Source organism: Triticum aestivum, chromosome 4A (genome assembly GCF_018294505.1).
Source record: "Triticum aestivum cultivar Chinese Spring chromosome 4A, IWGSC CS RefSeq v2.1, whole genome shotgun sequence".
NCBI lineage: Eukaryota > Viridiplantae > Streptophyta > Magnoliopsida > Poales > Poaceae > Triticum > Triticum aestivum.
The window spans coordinates 599,789,099-599,797,529 of NC_057803.1; positions in this window are offsets into that span (position 1 = coordinate 599,789,099).

Here is an 8,431-nt window from a genome sequence, read left to right on the forward strand (position 1 = left end):
AGATAGTCCACATCAAAGCGCAAACACCAACCCGAATGTGTCTCGCTAAGTCAGGCTCAATCCCATTAAGCCATGTCCCAAATAATGCGTTAACAGAATTCGGTGGATTGATATTAAAAGCAATGTGGACCGTCTGCCAAAGTACTTTGGCCAACGGGCAATCAAAAAAGAGGTGTTTGATTGTCTCATCCCGATCACAGAAACTACACCTAGTAGGTCCTGTCCAATTACACTTTATCAAGTTGTCCTTGGTTAAAATAACTTGTTTATGGACAAACCACATAAACACTTTTATTTTCAAAGGAACTTTGACATCCCAAACATGCTTGGAGGTAGGAATGGAGTTCGAATTTATAACATCAATATACATTGATTTAACTGTGAATACTCCAGACTTAGTCAGTTTCCAGCGTAATTCATCGGGTTGTTGAGAAAGCTGGACCTCCATCAGTCTCCTAACTAGACGGAGCCATTCTTCCACTACCGGAACAGGGTGCTACCCCGACGGCCAAAACAATGCCGACGGCCACCGTCGGGTTCCTCGGAGATATGCCGACAGCCTGGTCCTGGCCGTCGGCGTATCCAGGCCGTCGGGTTAGACGGAGCTAAGCCGACGGCACCCGTCGGCATAGAACGGTCGTCGGCCTATCTGCAAGTACGCCGACAGCTGCCGTCGGCTTACAAGAGCCGTCGGCATAGTGGTGGGCCCGGCGACCCCGCTGTTGACGGGCGGCTAACGTTGTCAGAGCTATGCCGACGGCCGAGGCGGGGGGCCGTCGGCATAGGTCCGCAGGCCACGTCACCGATCCGGGCCGCACCGTCCAAAACATATGCCGACGGCTGCCGTCGGCATACCTGCCACGTCAGTGATCCGCGGCACGCCGCCCGCCGCCTAAAACCTGGCCGTCTCTATGCCGACGGCATAGGTAGACTTTTTTTTCATATATATTTTTTTAAGTTTTTTTATGTATTATTATATCAACTAACATGTAGCATGTTAAATATAAACATACATATGAATATATATGTAGTTTGTATTTTTTTTCATATATTATGAATATATATATATATATATGTATATATAGTTTGTATTTTTTCGAGCACGTTAATAATGTGCGGTCATGTTCTTTTGAATATAGATCATTATATTTTATTAAAATCAAAAACAGCTATGCCGACAAAAGTTTTGTGGCGGTTGCAAACGCCCGACACCCGTCTCCAGAGTGTGACCCCCCTCACGTCCGCGGTGTGCCCCCCTCATGGACGACGCCGGCACCTGGAGGGGGGAAACGGACGCATCGGGTCTACACGGTGGATGTAGCTGTGGGTTTGGCCCGGATGTTGCTCCCGGGTGTCCCTACGGGCCGACCTGACACAACCGGGTGCAGAGGTCCACTGGTCAAAGCCCGTCCGTGGGAAGTAAAAAGGCTAGATCTCGTGGTCAACCGCTCCACGGTTAGGCGGGACGGGGGCCCTGGGGGGTAGCAATGCCACCGGAGCATCGTACCGGACCCTCATACATGCGAGGTGGTGTTGTTGCATGTTCAAAGAGGCGACACGCATCTCAGGGGCGTGGCCCCCCTAACGGACGGCGCTGCCGCCGGCACCTAGAGGGGGAAAACGGACGCATCGGGTCTACACGGAGGGGATGTAGCTGTCGGTTTGGCCCAGATGTTGCTCCCAGGTGTCCCTCTGAGCTGACCTGACACAACTGGGTGGAGAGGTCCACTGTTCAAAGCATGTCCGTGGAAAGTCAAAGGACTAGATCTCGTGGTCAACCGCTCTAGGGTTAGGCATGACAAGGGCCCTGGGGGGTAGCAATGCTACCGGAGCGTCGCACTGGCCCCTCATACATGCGGGGTGGTGTGGTGGCATGTCCGAAGAGGCGGCATGCGTCTCCGGGGTTTGGCCCCCCTCACGGACGGCGCCACCGCCGGCACCTGGAGGGGGGAAACGGACGCATTGGGTCTACACGGAGGGGATCTTGCTGTGGGTCTGGCCCGGATGTTGCTCCAAAGTGTTCCTATGGGATGACCTAACACAACCGGGTGGAGAGGTCCACTGGTCAAATCCCGTCCGTGCAAAGTCAAAGGGATAGATCCCGTGGTCAAACGCTACAGGGTTAGGCGGGACGGGGACCCTGGGGGGTAGCAATGTCACCGGAGCGTCGCATCGGGCCCTCATACATGCGGGGTGGTGTGGTGGCATGTCCAAAGAGGCGGCACGCATCTCCGGGGCGTGGCCCCTCCTAACGGACGGCGATGACACGGTAGTAGCCATTCTGCGGTAACGATGCGGCGTGAATATTATTAAATACTCAGAGCACGATAAAATCATGAGTTTTTTTGCACGACGTGGGCACATGTGCTATAGGAACGATAATATTTTTTTCATAATTTTTGGTGATGGAGAAGTATCCGAAAAATTCCCTCCACGCGGATTGCCCTTCACGCGTCTACGGCTGTGGCCGGCTGCCTCCGGGGGCTAGCATGCCGCCAAATCTTGCGTAGGCGGCCTCTCATAAGTTTGGAAGTGTTGTCGTGGTTGCAAACGCCCAGCACGCGTGTCCGGGTGTGCCCCCCCCCCCCTCACGGACGGCACCGCCGCCGGCACCTGGAGGGGGGAAACGGACGCGTCGGGTCTACACGGAGGGGATCTTGTTGTGGGTCTGGCCGGGATGTTACTCCAAAGTGTTCCTATGGGCTGACCTAACACAACCGGGTGGGGAGGTCCACTGGTCAAAGCCCGTCCGTGCAAAGTCAAAGGGCTAGATCCCGTGGTCAAACGCTACAGGGCTAGGCGGGACGGGGGCCCTGGGGGTAGCAATGCCACCGGAGCGTCGCATCGGGCCCTCATACATGCGGGGTGGTGTGCTGGCATGTCCGAAGAGGCGACACGCGTCTCCGGGGTGTGCCCCCCCTCACGGACGGCGCCGCCGCCGGCACCTGGAGTGGGGAAACGGACGTGTCGGGTCTACACGGAGGGGATCTTGCTGTGATTTTATAAAAAGACTGTAACGCCTTTTCATCACCGAGGAGTCTGCCAAAATGATGAAGTGGCACAAGGAAGGGAAAAGGTACAATCCAAAAAAAATGTACATCCATCAGGAGGTGAAGCATGGAAGTCATTCGATATAGAGTACCCGGAGGAAGCAGCCGAGGCTGGGAATGTCAGAATTGCTATAACAGCTGATGGGTTCAATCCATATGGTATGTCGTCTAATCCATACAGCTGTTGGCCCGTATTTGTTATTCCGCTCAATCTCCCTCCCGGCGCCATAATGCAACGCAAGACCATGTTCCTGTCGCTTATAATTCCGGGGTCTGAATATCCGAGGAAGAATTTGAGTGTGTTTGTGCAGCCATTGGTGGATGATTTGCACCATTCTTGGTACTTCCTGAGGTTGACATACGACCGGCATCTGCAGAAAAATTTCTTGATGAAAGTTTGGCTACAATATTGCATGCATGACTTTCCCGGTTATGCCCTGTTCTGTGGATGGTGTACAAATGGAAAGATGCCTTGCCCAGTGTGCATGCAGGCCTTGATTTTCATTTGGCTGAAGAAGGGTGGCAAGTATGTTGCATTTGACCTGCATCGACAGTTCCTCCCTCCAGACCATCCTGATAGGGAAGACAAGAAGAACTTCACAAAAGGCAAAGTTGTCCATGAAGTAAACGAGATTCCAACGTTTTCTGGTGCGGATGTGCTTGCTCAGCTAAAAGCTCTTAAGCCTGCCGGTGAAGGGAAAGGCAAAGGCAAAGGCAAAGCCAGAGGCAAAGACAAGGGCGAGGGCAAAGGAAAAGGAAAAGGTAAAGGGAAAATTTTTGAAGGATATGGTGAGACGCACAACTGGACTCACATTACCCCCTTCACGCAGCTTCCCTATTTTAAGGACCTCAAACTTCCATACAACATAGACGTGATGCACACCGAAAAGAATGTCGCAGAGTCCCTTTTTCGCACGATCCTCAACATTCCTGATAAGACAAAGGATAATGTTAATGCTAGAGTTGATCAACAGAATATTTGTGATAGACCACGTCTACACATGCAGCCTCCCACAGGCAGTCGAAAATCTTGGTTCAAGCCAGATCCTGACTTCGTACTTAAAAAGGATCATAAGATGGAGGCATTCAAGTGGCTGAAACACGTCGTGAAGTTCACTGATGGTTATGCGTCGAATATAAGTAAGGGGGTCAATCTTTCAACGGGCAGAGTGACCGGGCTCAAGAGTCATGACTATCCTGTATGGATTGAGCGGATTATGCCGATGATGGTTCGGGGCTATGTTCCCAAGCGTGTCTGGCGTGTGCTTGTGGAGTTAAGCCATTTCTTCCACACGCTTTGTGCTAAAGAAGTATGTCCTGGGAAGATAAAAGAAATGCATAAGAAGGCGTCGGAGTTGATATGCAAGCTAGATAAGATCTTCCCGCCAGGCTTCTTTACTCCGATGACACATCTCATTTTGCACCTCCCGAACGAGGTATTGTTGGGGGGGGGGCCTGTGCAGAATCGTTGGCAGTACGGCCCTGAGAGACAGAACAAGCATCTGAGACAGAAATGTGGAAACAAAGCTAAGATTGAAGCTTCCATAGCTGAGGCAGTTATCCTAGAGGAGGTGGCAGACCTCAGGACAGCCTACTATCCGGACCATGTTCCCACGTTGCACAATAAGGTATCTCGATACAATACAGAAGAACCCAAGTTGCCTCTATTCATCGGGCAAGGTGGTAGGGCTGGATGCTCGAAACCTTATCTCATGCCACGAGATGAGTGGGAGGATGTCATGTTCTATATCTTGCACAACATCAAGGAAGTTGAGGATGAGTGGATGAGGTAATACCTTAGCACCATTCTTTGAGTCAATTCGTTATGTTCACTTTGCCTAGTTCTTATACCGCTTTTCTTATTGTAGTCGATTCATTGCAGAAGAATGGACGGGAATGCTGCCTCCTACTGAAGCGGAGGCACTTTCTCTTCTCCAAAAGGGTGATGATGGAAGGAAAAATTTCGTTGCGTGGTTCATGGAGAAAGTAATTTTTCACACTTTCAATTAAACTCATGCACCCTATAATTTCAATTAAACTCATGCACCCTATAATTTCAATTAAACTTGTAGGGAAATGATCCGACCGAATCAATGGATGAAGAATTGAGATGGGTTTCTATGGGTTTTGATCCTGTCGTCATGACATGCGAAAAGTATGATGTGAATGGGTATCGCTTCCATACAGAGGAGCACCAGAACAGTCGGCCTGATCCCAAAACCATAAATACCGGAGTCTTCACTGAAGGAGATAATAAAGTAGATTACTACGGAAGGGTAGGAAAAATATACGAGCTTACATTCAAACGTGGCCGCGAACACCTAAGTCTCACTGTGTTCAAATGCCGATGGTTCGACCCCAAAAAGGGTCTGAGACATACGCCTTCTGTTGGTTTAGTTGAAGTTAAACCATCAACCGTCTATGCCGGAGCTGATCTCTTTATCGCTGCTACCCAGGCCACACAAGTATATTATCTGCCTTACCCATGCCAGAAAGAGTACCTAAAGGGTTGGGAAGTTGTGTTCAAGGTGTCGCCGCATGGTAAGCTACCGGACCCGAACGATGATGATTACTACAACATAAACCCCATGACATACGAGGGAGTGTTCTATCAAGAGGAACATGATGACGTGGTCCGAAACAACGAGGATGATGACTTGGGTTATGTTGACCTGGACCCAAACGACGACGACGCACAGATTGATGGTGAGGCAGTTGTGAATCAAAGAGACATAATTATGCTTGAAAAGTTAAATGAAGACGCTGATGATGAGGAAGAGCCTCCACCTCCGTCAAACAACGAAGAAGATATGCGTGATAGTGATGATGAGACCGGTCCACAAATAGATTACAATAGTGATGATTCATATGGGTTCTAGAAAATGTAAGTTCTTTTAATGATCATTACAATAGTATGCTTAATGTGCTCTTCTGGTATTAATGTTTTTCCTGTATGCTTGTTTAATTGATATCCTTACTAATTGTTTATTCTCTTCTCAATGCAGGTTTGCTAATCATGGGAAAGTCCAGTGGCGCCAGTTTCCTCAGTAAATTTAAAGGACTTACTCGGAGTGGACGAGCCCACAAGGTTCCCTCCCGGCTACGCGAGGATGACACCTCATAGGGAGGTGGAGGGGTCGGGGGAGGAGACCCTAGAGGAGGAGGCGGTGGGGGGAGAGCCCCTAGAGGAGGAGGAGGTGGGGGAGAGGCAAACGGGGCAAAAAAACTCCGGGCCGTGTCCGAAATAGGAGGGTCTTCTTCGATGCCCTCCTATACACAGGCACCTTCTGAGTCTGAGGAGGAGGAGTATGTTCCTGATGGCGAGGAGGAGGAGGCCGAGGAGGAGGGTGAGGAGGAGGAGGCCGAGGAGGAGGGTGAGTAGGAGGAGGCCGAGGAGGAGGGTGAGGAGGAGGTCGAGGAGGGTGGAGGGGAGGTTGATCCCGAGTTGTGGGGTGACTTGCCACCGGGTGCTCCACAGGGGTGGCTGCGTGGTAATGCCGGACTACCTACACCACCTTCTATCGAGGAGCACAAGTGGCTCATTGAACCTGTGGGGACAGAGTAAGTGCCTCTCAATCATATTTTCGACACATGACAACATTTTATTATTGTACACATGGCAATCATTTGATTCTTTTGTAGAAACTGGATCCTTCACGGAAAGGGCCGTAAACCGAACGGCCTTATCACTGTCCTGTGGAAGGAGTTTTGGCCTGGCCTATTCTGCCCGCGGCCAGACAGGGACCCGCAGCTGCGGGTTTTGGCCAAAAGCTGGGCCCACTACGAGGCTTACAGCAACGCGGAGTACGGGACGGCCGCTAAGGCCGTGATCACCAAATTTTGGGTAAGTTCTCTTCTGAATCACTTGTCTTCAGTTTCGTTCATAGTTTATCATTGAATCACTCAACTCATGCCTTGTTTGCTTCTGGTTTATGCATGATTGCAGCAACTCTATAGAGTTCTTGACGAGCACAAGGCCAGAGCCGACGTGGTCTTGCTTGCGGCTCCGAAGAAGAAAGCTCGTCAGTTGCAGTACGAGGTGCGCTGGGTTGCCGTCTCGCAGTACTACCACTACTACCTGCACCAAAAGATGACCAAAACTCAAGCGCAGAAGCTACGACTTACCTTGAGCAGGGAGCAGTTCATGATGGTAACTATTACTAACTTTTCATTGTTTCAAGCAGTTAACTATATGTTTCGTGCTCACATGTCATGCTTCCAAAATTTGCATAGGTTGTTCCTCGTTGGTGCTATGGAAGGCATGACGGATGGGCGAGTTTGGTGGATAGGTGGCTCGGCGCCGATGCAGAGTTTGCTGCCAAGAGCATCAAGGCCCGGGCTAACCGTGGAGCCGACGGGACACACGGCCAAGGAAACAGGAACCACTGGGGCTTCAAGGCCATGAAGCTATATCTATGTGCATGATGCATTTTTGTTCTTCTTTACCGTCATGTTCTTATGTATGGCTAACTTCTATTTGACGTTGTAGGAGGACAAGTTGAAGAGACCGCTCTCAGACATGGAGTCGTGGAAGCTGGCCCGCGAGCGGAGTCATCGCAAGGAGGGCGAGAGCCAGTACTACAGCAAGACCGAGGAGCACCTGGGGTCTTACATTCATCACTATCAGGAGTTGCATCCGGATGTTCCTGTTGCTGAGGTCGCCTAGTCTCAGATCGACGACACGGCGGTGGTGGCCATCCAGGGGAAGAAGAATGGCCGGTATCCGTGTTTCGACGGCTTGATCACTCCTTCGATCTCGTACACTACCAACCCGAGCCAGTTAGAGAGTACGGGGCGTTCACAGACTCCCTTAGCCCGCCAGCATGCTGTAAGTACTTCCTCTTTATCTTTTTCTATCTAGCATTCTAAGTTTATTTTCAGCATTGCTCACTTAGAAACAACCTAAATTATGTAGGCATATAAGGAGTTTGTCGAGCATAGGAATCTCGAGGTGCGGGAGTACTTGAAACGAGTGAAGGAAAACGATGATTACAACCGTCAAATGATGACGGTTAGTTTTGCCCTCTTAAAACCAAGCTAAAATTTTGCACTTTCATTCCTTCCGATCTTCTAGTTTGCTTGTTTAACTAACATTCAGGCTATGTTGGCGTCTTGGAGTAACCGCACGGATCCACCACAAATGGGACCCCCACCACCACCTGCGGGAGAACCCCCACACGTGCCCACGTTCGATGAATGGGTGGCACTAGGCAGTGATGGTCCGGTTAGTACATTTGCCTAACTACTGGCAAACTAGTTCTCGTTCGTTCAACGCTATCATATCATATTTACCGTTAAAATCTTTTCTGAAACATGTAGGGGACCGATGGCTCGACTCCTGCTCCGTCGACCCCAGTCACTCCGATCTGGCAGAGCGGTGG